Raw genomic sequence first — 18,305 nt, 5'->3', positions numbered from 1 at the left:
GTAATCAATATCTGTGTTTGCTGTGTATAGCCTGGAAAAATAAGAAATACTATGGATGTGGTGAGAAAATATAAGGCTGATGTAATCTGAATTTTTACCTACTTTTTTCTGCCTTTGTATATTTAATTTCTCGTTTTAGCAGTGTGAAGCATTGTTATCTGGGAATGTTACCGGTGCTTTTGTTTTGCTGTGCTAGGAAATATTGTGAAAGTATTTTTTTTCTGCAATCCAGAATCTACAGCAAAGGTAAATGTATAGAATTATATTCAATTGATATGAAATATAAACAAAGCAGCTTGAATTTTGATAGAACAAAGTATGAACACTAGAGGGAGTTATTCACAAACACAGCTCTGTCCCTGGACAAATTTTTCAGAAATTGCCGACAAAGAGATGTTTGTATTCCTATTTTTTCAAAATTCGGCAAAATTTATTATCAGTGAAACAGAATGATGAGCTTGTCCAATTCATGGCCGGGTAAACAAAAAGATCATCAGAAACATGAAAGCAAAGTCAGTTTAGTTTAGTGTTCAAGAAGAAACTGCAGATGCTGGAAAATCGAAGGTACACAAAAATGCTGGAGAAACTCGAAGGAAATAGGTGACGTTTCGGGACGAAACCCTTCTTCAGACTGGGAAGGGTTCACTCGTTCACCAGTCTGAAGAAGGGTTTCGGCCCGAAACGTCACCTATTTCCTTCGCTCCATAGATGCTGCAGCACCCGCTGAGTTTCTCCAGCATTGTTGTGTACCTTCAGTTTAGTTTAGCTTAGCTAAGTTTAGTTTAGAGACCGAGTGCAAAAGCAGACCCTTTGGCCCACCGAGTCTGTACCGCATAGCAATCCCTACACATTAACATTATCCTACAAACACTAAGGACAATTTTTAAAAACATTTTACCAAGCCAATTAACCTAAAAGCACAGACACAAAAAGCTGGAGTAATTCAGCGGGTCAGACCGACCAACCTGTACGTTTTTGCAGTTTGGGAGGAAACCGAAGATGTCGGAGAAAACCCACACAGGTCATGGGGAGTATGTACAAATTCCATACAGATGCACCCATAGTCAGGGTTGAACCCAGGTCTCTGGCAGCTGTAAGGCAGCAACGCTACTGGTGCACCACTGTCTCGCCCAAATTGTGTCTGATTTTGTTTCTATAGATTGTGTAGAAATAAAATCAGTATAGATTCCACCTTCCGCAGATTTCCATCTCCACCCCTTTCCACCTTCTACTGATTCCCATCACCAACCCTTTCCACCTTCCCGAGGGACCACTCCCTCCACCACCCCTTGGTTCACTCGTCCCTTCCCACCCAAACCACAGCCTCCCCAGGTGCATTCTCTGCAACTGCAGGAGATTCAATACCTGTCCTTAAACCTCCTCCTTCATCCATGGGAGGAACAGCACCTTGTATTTCACTTGGGTACTTTACAACCCAGTGGTAAGAATGTTGAATTCTTCAATTCTAAGTAACTTCTACGTACACTCCTCTCCCCCCTCCATCCTTGCTGTCTTTCTCCACTGTAGTTATTTAACCAGTTGCATAGTTCACCACTTGGTATCCCCCTTGAGATCACATCTTCCCTAGCCAACAGTGGGCTTACCAGGGCACAGCCCTGCTTCAGGTCATTTGTGGCCAGCCCTGAGTGGTCCAGGTCTTTTCTCGTCTCCAGCTCTCGCCTCCCCCCCCCCCCCCCCCCCGCCCCACCCACAACCCTCTGCTTTCTGTCTGAAGAAGGGTCCTGACACGAAATGTCGCCTATCCTTTTTCTCCAGAGATGCTGCCCGACCTGCTGAGTTACTCCAGCACTTTGTGTCTATCTTCAGTATAGACTCTTGTAGATTTACAAATTTACATCAAAATTGCTATTTAACCATAAATTGATGTCATATATTCATTGAATTTGAACTCCATGGATTCCCCTCCAACTCTGCATCGGGATACAGTATTACTTTCTGTCTTGATACAGTTTTGATTCTGTTGACCCCCCTCTATTTAAGTAACTAAGTTAACTTATCAGAATAAATTAAATGATTCTGCCTCAAGCATGCTTGATAGCCTGCAATATCATTTGTGCAAATCACTAGAGGCTGCTGGATGAATGTAAATCAACCCATTAGCAAAACAGTAAAAGTAACCCTACAGTATCAACCAAAGATCTTATAGCGGAGCAAGATAGACCACTCCTCCGAAATCCAATGGACTGACGTGTAGTACGTGACGGAACGTCACGGCCGCCATTTCTTAATGCGAAACGCATTACGTATGCCACCCGCTAAAATCCAAAGCAAAGATTATAGAGCTCCTCTATAATCTTTGATCCAAAGCAAAGATCCTCGAGTATCTTGTAGCGGGAACAGCCCCCTCCTTTGCATAGTTTGCATTGTATTGCTTTAACACACACAGCATATAATTAAATTTAACGTATATATATTTTATATATTTATATGGATGTGTGTCTGTGTGTGAGAGGCAAGTTAGAGATAATAAAGTTTATTCTCATGGATCAGAAGCAACTTTGATTTAAATCATCACTATTAATTTATTTGTCTTGTAAGATGATGTACATAAACCATAAAGGCAATTATATATATAATTATATAGTAATAATAAATATATGCATATATATATTTATACACACATATATATACACATACATATATACACACATACATATATACACATATATACACATACATACGTATACACATACATATGCACACATACAAATGCACACATACATATGGATACATTTATATGCATACATATATACACACATATGTAAACATATATACACACATATACATATAAATGCATATATACACATACATATATTCAATTCAATTCAACTTTATTGTCATTGCACAGATACAAGTATGGGTACAACGAAATGCAGTTTAGCGTCTGTTCGTTGTAATAGTGCAATATAGAAATAAAAATACAGAATAAGCAAACAATGTGGACGGAGAGACTGGAGAAATCTATCGGCGGGACTCCGAGTTCAGCAATGTGATAGTGTTGTTGAAGAAGCTGTTCCTCATCCTACGTGTATGAGACCTGAGGCTCCTGTACCGCCTCCCTGATGGCAGGAGGGCAAACAGTCCATGGTTTGGGTGGAAGGGTTCCTTGATGATCTTCCCGGCCCGTCTCAGACACCGTTTTCGGTTTATGTTTATATATATATTTATACATATGATCATTTTCCAATGATCAATAGATTTACGATCAGTTCCGGTGGATTGGAGGATAGCTAATGCTATCCCACTTTTCAAGAAAGGAGCATGAGAGAAAACGGGGGATTACAGACCAGTTAGCCCGACTTTGGTGGTGTGAAAGATGCTGGAGTCAATTATTAAAGATGTAATAATGGGGCATTTGGATAGCAGTAAAAGGATTAGTCCAAGTCAACATGGATTTATGAAAGGGAAATCATGTTTGGCTAATCTTCTGGATTTTTTTTCCGCAAGGCTTGGTGTTGGGGCCACAACTGTTTACCATACATATTAATGATTTGAAAAAGGGAATTAGGAGCAAATCTAATGCATACATACCTACATATTCAGGAATAGCTACTTCCCCACAGCCATCAGGCTATTAAACCTGGCTCGGACAAAACTCTGATTATTAATAACCACTTTCTGCTATTTGCACTTTACCAGTTTATTTATTCATGTGTGTATATATTTATATCATGGTATATGGACACATTTATCTGTATTGTAGTAAATGCCTACTATTTTCTGTGTGCTTAAGCAAAGCAAGAATTTCATTGTCCTATACAGGGACACATGACAATAAACTCACTAGAACTTGTACTTGACCAAATGGATTATTGGGCTGGCTGGCAGTTCAGTCACTTACTGCTGGTGGGCTGGCAGTTCAGTCACTTACAGCTGGTGGGCTGGCAGTTCATTTACTCACAGCTCGTGGGTTGGCAGTGCAGTCACTGACGGCTGGAACCGATTTTGCGCCAACACACTCAATTTTAAATATTTCATAATAGAGATCCATTAACATGATTAACATTTTATTTCTGACATGCATGATAAGATTTACACAATTCACAAGAGCAATTGGTTTCAGTTGTGTGGAGAGACCCGTATATTGAAGATGCTTTTTTTTTGCCTCTAATATGTCAATTTACCTTAAATGTAGAAGAGCTTATTAAAATCTTCTTACAAAGACCATTAGGTATTTTATTTTAATGTTCTTTTGGACCCAAGGCATAGCAGAGCTGCCAACTCTCACGAAGAGGTAAATGAGGGAGAGAGGGAAGGGAGAGAGAGAGGGAAGGGAGGGAGATCGAGAGAAGAGAGGGAGAGATCGAGAGAAGAGAGGGAGAGAGAGATCGAGGGAGAAGGGGGGAGAGGGAGAAGGGGGAGAGGGAGAAGGGGAAAAGGGGGGAGAGGGAGAAGGGGGGACAGGGAGAAGGGGGACAGGGAGAAGGGGGAGAGGGAGAGTGGAACGATAGCACATTATAACGCGCAGCCGTCCCATTCCGACCAAAGATTATAGAGCAGAGCTCCTCTAGTATCTTTGATTGCAGCCGCCGCCGAACCCCCCGGCCCACCATTGCACCCAAGGATGATAGAGCAGAGTTGTATAATATTTGATTGCACCCTTCTTCACGGCAGGGTTGTGATCTTTGCTTGTGATGTCTCGACAATTCGAGGGACATTGATAACGGGTAACAGCCATCGCCTTCTCGGACTTGAATCTGAGCTCGAAAAATCTCGTGGTAGGCCTAATGTGTCCCGCGGGCCATATTTTGGAGACCAATCCCTTACAAGAACAAAACCAAAAACGTACAGAAGTGTTAAAATTGTCTTTATTATTATGGTAAGTAAAGATCTATTAAAAATAAGTCTAATAACGTTCTAATGTACCGACAAACCTAGTTTCCCAATGGCCGTTGATGGGAGAGCAGAAAATAAAGTTTTTCACGACAGAATATCGACTGAAAATAATAATAATATTTTCTCACCTTTCTTTTTTATTGGGGAACCTAAAGAATGACTGGTCGGGTCGTTTAGATTTACGATTAGAACAATTGATAGCAGAGCAGTGAGATGAAGATTTAGATAAGGACGCCATGACAGTGTGGAGCCCAATAAAATGCCTCAAATAATGGCGTCGACAATCACACACGTCATACTACGCGTTTTTCGAGGAGTGGTCTATCTTGCTCCGCTATAAGATCTTTGGTATCAACATGGGAACAAACGAGTAATTCACCTGAAACATTTCCCTCGTTGTCATAGAACATAGAAACATAGAAATTAGGTGCAGGAGAAGGCCATTCGGCCGTTCGAGCCTGCACCGCCATTCAATATGATCATGGCTGATCATCCAACTCAGTATCCCGTACCTGCCTTCTCTCCATACCCCCTGATCCCCTTAGCCACAAGGGCCACATCTAACTCCCTCTTAAATATAGCCAATTAACTGGCCTCAACTACCCTCTGTGGCAGAGAGTTCCAGAGATTCACCACTCTCTGTGTGAAAAAAGTTCTTCTCATCTCGGTTTTAAAGGATTTCCCCCTTATCCTTAAGTTGTGACCCCTTGTCCTGGACTTCCCTAACATCGGGAACAATCTTCCTGCATCTAGCCTGTCCAACCCCTTAAGCCTTAGAGCATCTTCGTTCTTTCAATCTTCATTTGCGCTTTCTGGCTGGCTTCTTCAGAAGTGTGCCACATCTGTTGTGAATATCACATGCATTTCCCAACCCAGTCTCCAATATTTTGCCTCGGGGAGAAATGAACATTGTTTAACTCGACATCTTTCTCTCATATTTTACTGTTGCAATGCTTACATCTCTCTGATAATTAATGAGGATGAGAAAGCGTGACATTTAATGGTAAGATTGTTACACTCCTGCCTGTCTGTTCCAGCTGCCATACTCTTGTAATGCACACTTGTAAATTGTCAACATGCTAGTTTCCAGCTGTTTGGGCAATTTTCACTCAATACCAATTTGTGCAGTGTTCAAGTTTTTTCGTTCACTGTCTCCCAGCTATTGTATTTGGAAATATTTGTGCTTAATCTTGCTCCTGAGTCTGAATGTCTGGGTTCAATAAACATTCCAAAGGTTTAATCACAACATCTAGGCTGACACATCAATGCCACATCAGATGAAAGTGAGGTCCTGTCTTTCCTGCTAATTGGATGTGAAAGGCTCTGTGGCACTACATCAAAAAGCATAGGCATTCCTCTTGTTTTCCTGGCCAGTATTTCCCACTGGCCAACATTACTGAAACATATTTGATCATGAACTCTCATTCCATTTTCTCAGTGCTTGTTTGACACAAATCGATCTTGACGATCTTGTCCAACCTTCTCAGATGTACTATGGTAAATATTCAGATAGGACGCATCTCCGTCTGGTATAGCAACTGCTCTGCTCTTGACTGCCAACAACTTACAACCTGGCTGAGAGCAGTGAACACACTGCCCAGTGATCATCACAAGCTTGTCATCTTCCTTCCATCCAGCCCATCATCCATGACGATGCATTGCATCATGGAAAGTCAGTGAATATCTGGTCAAGAATGCCAATGCTGAGAGCTGGTCATTCCCAGTTCATCACAAGCTTTTTTTTTTACATTCATCTTCAGGAGAAGATACATGAGCTTGAAATCTTCAAGAATGAACATCCTTCATTCCCCATGGTCACATTCTCAGACATGAGCTGAATTAATCACCTTTTTCCCCTCATCACACTGAATTAATCACCTTTTTCCTCACACAGTTTAAGCTGATGGCCCGTAGTACTTTTATCTCCATCTCACCCAGTTATTCCATTATTGTACTGTTATTTTAGTTTTCCTCCACTTCAGATTGCACTAGTCTTTGCACTGTTCTGCATTCACAGTTGTATTTATCATTATTGTATACTGCTTAATCTGAGCTTCATGCGAACAAGGAATTGCATTGCATCCTGGTGTATATAACAATAAATAAATCTGAAATTAAACAATGCAAAAAATGAAATGATAATGTGCTGTGTTCAATGCATTTATAATTTAATTTGAGTGTTCCTGGGGCTGGGAAAATAGGACAACATGTAAACAGCGGTCAGCTTTCTCTAGTTAATTGTTAAGGAAATCTAAAGCTGAAGAGCTAAATCTTAGATAGACACAAACAGCTGGAGTAACTCAGCAGGACAGGCAGCATCTCTGGAGAGAAGAAATGGGTAACGTTTCTGGTCGAGACACTTCTTCTAAATCTTCCCCTTTTGGTTGCCCTTAGTTTTACTGAAGTTGGATAATGTCAGTCTGGCTCTTAGTAAATGTATATTGATAAAATACTGTTCCTCAAAATTTGCAATGCGTGTGAACTTTATCCATGAATAAACAAAGCTAAAATTAAAGCATAGCGAACCCGTTATTCTAAGGTCTACTTTTACTTGTGTTACTACATCTGTAATTTGTTATAGAATCCAGCAGCATCTTGCCAGAAATGTCAGCGTTGTTCCCCAAAGATGACAACAAAGGACACTTTGTTCCAGAGTTCTTTTTGAAAATGAAGCTGTGCTTCTTTGAAGTGGATCAATTACTGCTTCCCTCTAATTATATTAAATGTCATAACTTTCTTCATCTGAAAAGAATTGCTATATCGAATGGTTTGACCTTTTAGGGGGAGAATGTGTCTGCTTTAAACCTTGTGTTCAAGCTTGCAAATGTGTTACATTTCTGTCGTCATCTGGGATCGAAAGCATGTGCAGAAAGACCATAAACGAACATGGCTGTTAAATTTTAGCAACAGTAATTTAAAGGCTTGATGTAAATGATCTGGCGATCTTCTTCTTCTTTCGTGTGGTGTGCACAGCCTAAAGTTGTTGGACAACTTGTTCTATTTGATCTTCCGTTTGTGCACATCGAGTTGATTGCATTAGTCGAAACAGGGCGGACCACGTGAAGGTTGCAATCTTCCACCCCGATCTGGTGATGCAAATTCAAATCGCACCAGGTCAGATGGGGACAGTAATGTGGGTCAAAGGTAATAAAGGTTATTAGCTGTTTTTACCTAGTCTGGTCATGAGTGAGAGCTGACCCATACAAATGGCCCCAAAACCACCCTCTTTAAAGGCAGTGGAGGTGAGCTATAAATTATGCCTTCTCAGTTATATTCACAAATGAGTTTTTGGTTTAAAAATTGTATGTTCAAAAACAGCACATTGCTCAATGCTTCAATTTCAAAATTACAATTTGATTCCTTTATTGTCACTACGCATGTCGAACGTCTCATAAACCTTGTGTAGAATGAAAGATTTTGTAACTGCCTTTCATGGTCAATGGCAGAATGGTGAGCTCAAAATGGTTGCATTTACCTATCCCTCATTCTTGACCATCTCCCCACCTTCCAATCCCCACCCAGTGGTCTGAAGGAGACAAATGTTTAAAAATATCCATAGATACATGGACAATAGGTGCAGGAATAGGCCATTCGGCACTTCGAGCCAGCACAGCCATTCAATGTGATCATGGCTGATCATCCACAATCAGTACACCATTCCTGCCTTCTCCCCATACCCCTTGATTCCGCTAGCCCGAAGAGCTCTATCTAAAACGCTTGTCCCACTTTCACGACCTAATTCACGACCTCTGCCGAATTTGCCCTTGACTCATAGTCGCAGCATGGTGGTCACGAGGTCGTAAGAGGTCGTAGGTAGGTCGTAGCAGGCTGTGATGCTAGTCGTAGATACTCGTGGCATCAAGTAGGTCGAGGCGTTTTTCTATCATGATGAAAAATGTCCATGAGTAAAAAAGGTTGTGAATTAGGTCATGAAAGTGGGACAGGCCCTTAATTCTCTTTTGAATGCATCAGTGAATCGGCCTCCACTGCCTTCTGAGGCAGAGAATTCCACAAATTCACAACTGTGTGAAAAAGTATTTCCTCTTCTCAGTTCTAAGTGGCCTACCTGTAAACTGTAGCCCCTGGTTCTGGACTCCCCCAACAACGGGAACATGTTTCCTGCCTCTAGCGTGTCCAATCCCTTAATAATTGTATATGTTTCTATAAGATAGCCTTTCATCCTTCTAAATTCCAGTGAATACAAGCCCAGTCACTCCATTCTTTCATCACATGACAGTCCCACCACGCCATGAATTAATCTCGTGAACCTACTCAGCACTCCCTCAATAGCAAGAATGGTCTCCTCAAATTAGGAGACAAAAACTGCACACAATACTCCAGGTGTGGTCTCACCAGGGCCCTGTACAACAACCCTTTGCTCCTATACTCTCATTATGAAGGCAAACATGCCATTAGGTGATGCGTTTGCTAAGTGGCACGACCGACATTGCAGCGGCCTCTGCAGTCTGTCTGTCTTTTATTAATTTTTTGTCGCGTTAAGTGTATAGTTTGTAGTTATTTAAAATTGTTTTTAACTGTGTATGTGTGGGTTGTGAGGGAAACTTTTAAATCTCTTCCCTGCACCGGAGACCCGACCTTTTCCCTGTCGGGTCTCCGTTGTCGATGGGGCCTAGCACCGTGGAGCGGCCTCCAACCGGAATGACCTGGGGGCTCCAGTCGCGGAGCCTGCGGACTCACCATCGTGGGGCTGGCTGGCTTCGGAGCGTGGAGAGCAGTGGTGGCGCAATGCTGCGGCCTGACTCCGGAGCTTCGGAGGCTCCAGCCGCAGGTCCGGTGGACAGTGACATCGGGAGCTCGCGGGTCCCTGGTGGGAGACCGCTTTTCGGAGCTCCCACAACGGCAACTTCTCCCGCCCGAATTGCGGGGTTGAAGGTGACCCGGAGCGGGGCCTTACATCGCCCGGCGCAGCTTAAACCGCCGCAAGGCTTGCCAGCACCCGTCGGGGGCTCCAACATCAAGACCCGGGCAGGACCTTACATCGCCTGGAGTGGCCTTAATGGCCGCGGGACTTACCATCGCCCGCCGGGGGCTTTGACATTGGGAGAAGAATGGAGAGAAGGGGAGAGACAAGACTTTGCCTTCCACCACAATGAGGAGGAGATTCACTGTGATGGATGTTTGTGTAAATTGTGTTGGTGTGTATTTTGGTTCTTTTCTTGTTGTATGACTGCAGAAACCAAAATTTTGTTTGAACTTCATTTGAGATTCAAATGACAATAAACGGTATTGTATTATATTGTATTGTATTAGCTTTCTTCACTGCCTGCTGTACCCGCATGCTTACTTTCATTGACTGATGTACTAGGACACCCAGGTCTAGTTATACTTCCCCTTTTCCTAACCTGAAACCATTCAGATAATAATCTGCCTTCACGTTCTTGCCTCCTTGGATAACCTCACATTTATCGTCATTATACTGCATCTGCCATGCATGTGCCCACTCACCCAACCTGTCCAAGTCACTCTGCATCCTCGTAGCATCCTCTTCATAGTTCACACTGCCACCCAGCTTTGTGTCATCTGCAAATTTGCTAATGTTACTTTTAATTCCTTCATCTAAATGTGATGTGCCAGTTGTACGATTCCATTCCACTTGCTTGATCTGGAGCATCCATTTCTCCCCATAATGTCCCCTCTAAATGCCTTGTCCTCTGTAGTTAGTCTGCGAATCACAAAGCCTCCAGTCATATGCCATATTGGAGAAACAGGAACATCCTGTGCCATCTGTGTCCATCCAGTGGGATTCAACTGAAATTGTGGAGAATTCACCAGCGAGACTCAGTTACCGTGGTCTGGAGAATCCTCTCATAACCCCGTGACCCCGTTTATAATTTGTCAAAACCCTCCCCCCCTCCTTCTCCCAACCTGCTCTCCCCTGTGCCCCACCTGGACTTGCACCCATTTCTCCCCTCCCCTCCCCCTTCCCCTTCAACCTACATTCCTTCATCTAGCTTCACAATTTGTAACTTCAATCCTTTTGTCTCACACCCTCTGTCTTTTTATCTCTGGCTTTTGTCCAACCATCTGCCCATAAACCCACTCCCCTTTCAGCTGTATCAAACTATTACCGACCAGGCTTTGTCTTGTCCCTCCTCTCTTCCAGCTTTCATTCCTCCCCTCTCCCACAATCAGTCTGAAGAAGGTCCCATCCTACAAAGTCACCTATTCATGTTCTCCAGAGATGCCGCCCAATCCATTGAGTTACTCCAACACTTTTTTTTGAAAACAAGCTTCTGCATGCCTTGTTTTTCTCTTAGAGGACGTTCTTTAGCTTCAATTTAATCCTGTTAGAACTATCGATGGTACAGTTCTGTATTTAGACAGAACTGAAGATGGAAAATATCACATTAAATTATTGAAAGCTATAAATGGCAGTTGAGCACAACCAAGTCTTCATGCATTTTGAGCTCTATCTCATTTGTGCAGTGTGAGACTGGAAAGGTGTAAAATAGTAAACTGTTATACATTTCACTTCACTTGATTCCTGGATCCAACATATGAAATTTGATGGCATGTAAATCTGGATAGAATGCTGCTCGAAATGATTTTGGTGTGGTTTAAATATGATAATAAAAGGCATGTGCATGAATTAAGATACGTTTATGAAAGTTATGCCCATCTATCTATACTATTACTAAAACTCTCATCTATACTATTACTAAAACTCTTAATTAAATTTGCACAAACCGCTACGTTATATCGCTAGGATTCTTTCGCCACCTTACTCATCATTCTCCTCTGCTCCAGGACACCAAGTTTTGTTCCGATCGGTGAAATATGAGAAAAGTTATGAAGGTTTAAAAAATCGTGAGATCAGCAGGTTGGTCTTCTCGCCTGTCAGTCACCATGAAGGTAACGCCCCTTCCGGCACCCGCTGGTGTATAAATCCCTGGAGGCGGGGCTGAGTAAACAAGCCATGCTGATTGAGTCCGTAAGAGTGGAGTCGGGAAAGCCGCTGTGTGGAGTCGGGACACCGGCTGTGGGGAGTCGGGAGGTGCTGTGTGGTGCCGCAGTCGGTGACCGCTGAGTGGAGTCCCCTCCCCCCCTCAATCCCCCTCCCCCCACACCCCCCTTTCCCCCCCCCTCCCCCACACCCCCCCCCTCACCCTTCCCCCTTCTCCCCATACACCCTCCTCCCCCCCACACACCCACACCCTCCCCAAACACTTCCCCCTTCCCTCCACCCCCTCACACAACCCCACCCCACACCCCCACCACACCCCCTCCCCCCCCACCACCCCCCCCCCCCACACCACCCCGCAGAACCAGAAAAATAGAAAACCAAATTGTTCATCCTTCTGTAGCTGGCTATCCTACCAGAATATTTCCCCAGCAGTGTCACGTTCATACAGCTTCACATGCTGTGATACCCTTCCACAGAGAATGAAGTCCTGAGAAACTCACAGCACTGAGCTTCTCTTGCTGGGAAAATAAAAACTGAAAATGCTTGAAACACCCATCTGGGAAGAGAAAAAAATTAATGGTTTGGGTCAGAGACACTTCGTGAAAACCTGAAATGTTAATTCTGCTTCTCTTCCCACTGATGTGGCCTGATCTGCCAAGCATCAGCATTTTCTGTTTTCATTTTACATTTCTGATTCTCTATACATTATTACGGAGATTCCGATTTTGGTAATACCCGAATTGTGATGCGAATGTCTGGCACAAAGCTTCAGATGCAGTAAATATTCCGTCATGGAGCTTTAAATGTTGAAATCGTTGATATAAAGCTTTGCCTGCTAGTCACATTCTCGGCAAGTCCTTTACATGTTGGGAACTGTGTGGCACAGAGCTTCCTGTGCTAGAGGCACTGGACAGAATAACCTATGCTGGGGGCTCTCTGGTGCAAAGCTTTACATGTGAGAACACTGATCACATGCTGGGGACACTGGAGCACCACATCATATTCTGGGAACAAAACCTCTGTTACTAGAAGCTTGTGGGTAAAGAGCTTCATGTGTTGACCACGTTTTGCACTGAGCTCTGCATGCAGGGATGCTGCATGATATCCAGGAAACACTGGCATGCAGTTTGAGAAATCTGGCAGACACACAATTGATTTTCAATCATTACACGGAGCTTGGTGACAGGAAGCCAAAGATAAAACTATTCCCAGGATTCAACAACCAAATACATCATATTTCTATTTTTAGCCAGGAGAAATGCATCATTCTTTCCGAATTATAACCATATAACCATATAACAATTACAGCACGGATATAACCATATAACAAGTACAGCCATCTTGGCCCTTCTAGTCTGTGCCGAACACTTACTCTCACCTAGTCCCATCTACCTGCACTCAGACCATAACCCTCCATTCCTTTCCTGTCCATATACCTATCCAATTTATTTTTAAATGATAAAATCGAACCTGCCTCCACCACTTCCACTGAAAGCTCATTCCACACAGCTACCACTCTCTGAGTAAAGAGGTTTCCCCTCATGTTACTCCTAAACTTTTGTCCCTTAATTCTCAAATCATGTCCTCTTGTTTGAATCTTCCCTACTCTCAATGGAAAAAGCTTATCCACGTCAACTCTGTCTATCCCTCTCATAATTTTAAAAACCTCTATCAAGTCCCCCCTTAACCTTCTGCGCTCCAAAGAATAAAGACATATCTTGTTCAACCTTTCTCTGTAACTTAGGTGCTGAAACCCAGGCAACATTCTAGTAAATCTCCTCTGTACTCTCTCTATTTTGTTGACATCTTTCCTATAATTTGGCGACCATACTCAAGAATTGGCCTCACCAATGCCTTGTACAATTTTAACATTACATCCCAACTTCTTTACTCAATGCTCTGATTTATAAAAGCCAGCACACCAAAAACTTTATTTGCCACCCTATCTACATGAGATTCTCAATAGGCTCTTTTCTTCTTATAAATCATTTGACTGGGGTGACCAAAATCTATTAAATTCAATTAAAAAAAAGAATAATGTAGTACTGTAGATTAAAACATGCTCCTAACTCTGTTCCATTCCAGTGTACTCTTACAATTTTAAATGGTGCCCTTGTGAGTCTCAGTGTAAAACTGTGAGCCACACAATCAAAGTCTTTAGAAACGCTGGTTTAATGTGTTTTTTTAACTAAGACTTTTATTAGAGTCTTGCTTAGAGGGGGTGTTCACAAGCTGACAGTGTGTCTGAAGTTTTTCTGTCGATGCTTTGGGTGAAAATGTTCTGTTAATATATTGAAACCATCTTTTAAATAACATTTTTACCAATGAAACGAACTGACGATAATGATATAAGGCTAGTAATACATTTTCTCAGGACTACTTATCTAGGGTTTCATTTTCAAAAATAATTATTTGAGGGTAACCTAAGGAGCCGATTCTTGTAAGTAAATGCATGGAGTTATTGAATCAGCATTGGCTACTCTTAGACTTTATTCTTAGACTCTTACTGCTTATAATACATAAGACTATGTATTATAAGCAGTCCCTGGGTCAATGGCAAATTTTGAGCATTTTGTTTGAGTTATGGAATCATAAAGTAATACAGCATCGAAATAGGTGCATCAGTCCACTATGTCTAGGCCGATTAATGACGCTCCAATCTACGCTGATCCCATCTACCAGCGCTAAGTCTTTTGCCTTCTATGAGATTTGCACTTTGGATTAAATTCTATCAGCCATACATTATGGTAATAAAAATTATTTGCTGTTTTTATCTAGTCTGGCTACGAGTGTATCTTGACTTATTAGAAATGACCCTGAAACCATTCTCTTTAAGGGCAGTGAAAATGAGCAATTGATAATGATCTTATATTATATTAATATCATATAATGATATTAATGAAAACAGGGAATTATAGACCAGTTAGCTTGACATCGGTGGTGGGGAAGATGCTGGAGACAATTATAAAAGATGAGATAGCCGAATATTTGGATAGCAGTAATAGGATCGGTCCAAGTCAGCATGGATTTACGAATGCTTGTCTAATCTTCTGGAATTTTTTGAAGATGTAACTAGGAAAATGGACAAGGGAGAGCCAGTGGATGTAGTCTACTTTCAGAGACTCCGTTTTGAAGGCTCCGTTTATCCCATCAGATAACGCAAGAACTTTAATTTGACAGCTAATTCACTTTCATATCTTCAGTATTAAAAACGTTATGGCCATTTTCATACTCGGAAATTAGCATCTTGTTCCCTATTGCTTTTCCATCGACTTAACACAAAAGCTGTAATTGAGGACAGTCAAAAGCCCATAATTTTCTTAAAAATTAAGAGAACTGAATGAAATTTACAGTTATTATAGATTGAAACATCTGAAACAAATATAAAACATCTTACTTGGATGACCTGAAATTAAAGCATATAATTAGTTAGTTACCTAATTGTAGCTAATTACAAAATTGACCGTTGTGACGGAAATAGTAATAAACACCCAGACTGCCTTGAAAATTCAAACATGTGATATTCTCAAGATCTGAACTTTAATATTATTGTATTATATGCTGTATGTTCATAACAGATAAGCAAATAAATTACAATTTCTAGCAATAGACCAAGTCTTTATGGAGATGATCAGTTGCTTGCTGGTACATTGGCATATCATAATCAGTAGCATCATCATACTCCTCAGATTGTAACCAATAAGCAACTCTGTACACCTTGTTTTTGCTCTTCAATTACACATGACATGCCTTTCTGCCCACTATTTTTCCATTAAGTATGTCCTGTAGATCATCACATTTAGATTAGTCCAAATTCGGATAACTTTGAGAATGTCGTCTAAATCAGTCTCTTTTGCTGGGCATTTGGATTGACAATTTTACATTTCTTCTTCGGAGACATCTGTTTAAAATGTAAAGGAAAAAAATCACTGAACAGCATTAACATAAACAAGTTATTATTTGCTTTTAGAAAAAATGTAGAAATGATAAAGTTAAACGTTTAAACAAATAGTAAATACCCAACAAAAAATTCATATTCATCAGTTTCATCAAATCAATTAAATTCATCTAAATTCAATTACTAGATCTAAACATCTATCCATATATTAGGAAAAGGCTAATATTTTTAAATAGCCTAAGTATCCAAATAAGAAACTAATCCCATTCACACAATAATTCACAATATAACATGATTTTTAAATCTCACTGTCATGAACCTATATGCCAAATGGAAGGAATTTAATGTTTAATTCCCATAAATTAATCTAGAAACATCCACTCTCAATATAATCAAAATTATTATTTTTTGCACAAAAACTGTTGTGGATATTTAGTATAAAACTATTGATTATTGATAGACAATTACACAAAATATAGAGGATTTAAATGCCCTTATGACATGATTGTCCAAAAAAAAGAGAATTTTATTCATCTTGCAAGTGTTTCTGGAATGCGATCGATTGGAACGTTGCCGTTGCCGTGAAGTTTAACCCCATATCGGCAGACAAGGCGCGGCCAATTCGTATGAGGACTAAATAAAAATTTTGCAATGTAAAATTAGACTAAAGCCACCCCAAGGAGCAAGATTATATGTGAAATAGACGACTTACCCTTTGTTTTGTCATGATATTGCGATTCGTCACGTTGAAGGCGTTGAGGGCATTCAGTCACATTTTACATTAATCCAACTATTAAATTTCCCAGCGATTAAAAAAAAAAAATGGGAACGGTAGTCCGATAGTTTTTTCTTCATCGACTAGCAGCCCGAGGGAATCCCTCTCTGACAAGCGATACAAGCCTGCATTTTAATCCCGCACCCCCCCCTCCCCCCCCTCCTCAAAGGCACCGGAGTCGCACACAGCCAGTGACAGATCTGCAGCGCCGCTGAAGGTAGGATTTGTAACATCACTACTATATGGGGTGCTGTGGTGCTGCTAGAGCTGACCAGTTATTGGCCTTCTGATCTGCACAAAAACTAATGTTGCAGCTGCACCCGTTTCTGTATAATCTGACCCTGTAGACCAACACCACCTCCACCATCCATCTCCGTAGGTCATGAGTGTGTGGAAGTGAGACTAGGTGCAATGAATCCTGAGAAGTAATATGACTGTGATTGGTGCTATTGGGATAAATTATTTTAACTAGCTTTGCACCTTAACATCTCTAGTTAAGTCAATGGTTTCTCCCTGTTTTGCAGTCACGTGATTGATGCAACATTCTTGCTTTGATACACTCAGCAATAGGTTTCTCACTGTGTCCCAAGCAGATTTCTGTTAAGTTTCCCGTCAGCTAGTGGAGGAGGGATATCCTTCCTGCTCTCCACTTCCTGCACCAAGGCCTCCTGTGTAGCAGCAGCCATGTGTTCATCGAGTTCATTCCCAGGTCTGTAGCCTTTTGCAAATGTCCATTAAGAAGCTGCCTTTAGGTAGCATCTTGGATTCCTGATATTGCCCCACCCTCCCTTTAAACACTAAAAGTTGGTTGATACAGCAGGCTACATGTACAAATTATAATGCTGTAATCAGCAGGCAGCATTGCTTGCTGCTTACATTGGGGGTTGTAATACTCTGCAGCACAACGCTCACATCCCTACATGTCCTTTCTCAGCCAGGATCCATTTTGTAAGCCAGAGCCTAACTGATAGTCCTGATAATTATTCCAGGACACTCACTCCAGGATCCACCCACTGCCAGTATACAGACGGCAATGCCCCGAGAGCCACATTTCTTGCTCGATAAATTTCCAAAAGTCAAACCAAATCCCATGATTGTTTATAAAGGCGGTGATTGAGCTTTATCATGGAAACATAACTGTTACATACAATTGTAGTTAAAATTGTTTATGGTTGAATCAACTAAAGTGTAGCAAAGGACTCATCTAAGCAAAAATACTTCATAACATAAACATTCATTTAATATTATAATGTAATAAGTTACTAGATCCAGACAAATAAATGACATAAAGCAAAGAGAATATATACATCATAAAACATGCAAAAATGTAACAAGAGCAAAAATAACTGCCCTTTAAAGAGTGTGAATATGTGATGGCCTGTCCATGTCTCCAGTAAGCAGTCTGGACTATATCATTTTGTTTAGGTTAGTCAGTCTTCCATTCTGGGAAGCTTTGTCCAATGGAAATGCCTTTAAATAGCAATATGGACACAGCAGGGAGAAGCAGGCATTTTGCCAGCCGAGAATACCAGACTTTATAATATGCCAAGAAGGAGGTTGTTTGGTACACTAGGGATTTTCACATCACCATGTTATAGCAGCTTTTAGTTCATTTTGCATTTCTAAATTGACTCTGCGGTATCATTAATAACCAACATACAACAAATCTATTATAAGTACAAAAAGATGATGTCATCACACATCCCAACAAACAGAATTTGTAAAAAAATGAGGAAAAAAACATCTGAAGAAGTGTCTCGGCCCAAAACGTCACCTATTCCTTCGCTCCATAGATGCTGCCTGAACCGCTGAGTTTCTCCAGCATTTTTGTCTACCTCCTATATCCTAAA

The sequence above is a fragment of the Leucoraja erinacea genome, chromosome 5 (assembly GCF_028641065.1).
Source record: "Leucoraja erinacea ecotype New England chromosome 5, Leri_hhj_1, whole genome shotgun sequence".
Classification (NCBI taxonomy): Eukaryota; Metazoa; Chordata; class Chondrichthyes; order Rajiformes; family Rajidae; genus Leucoraja; species Leucoraja erinaceus.
Note: the sequence above shows the minus strand (reverse complement) of the source record.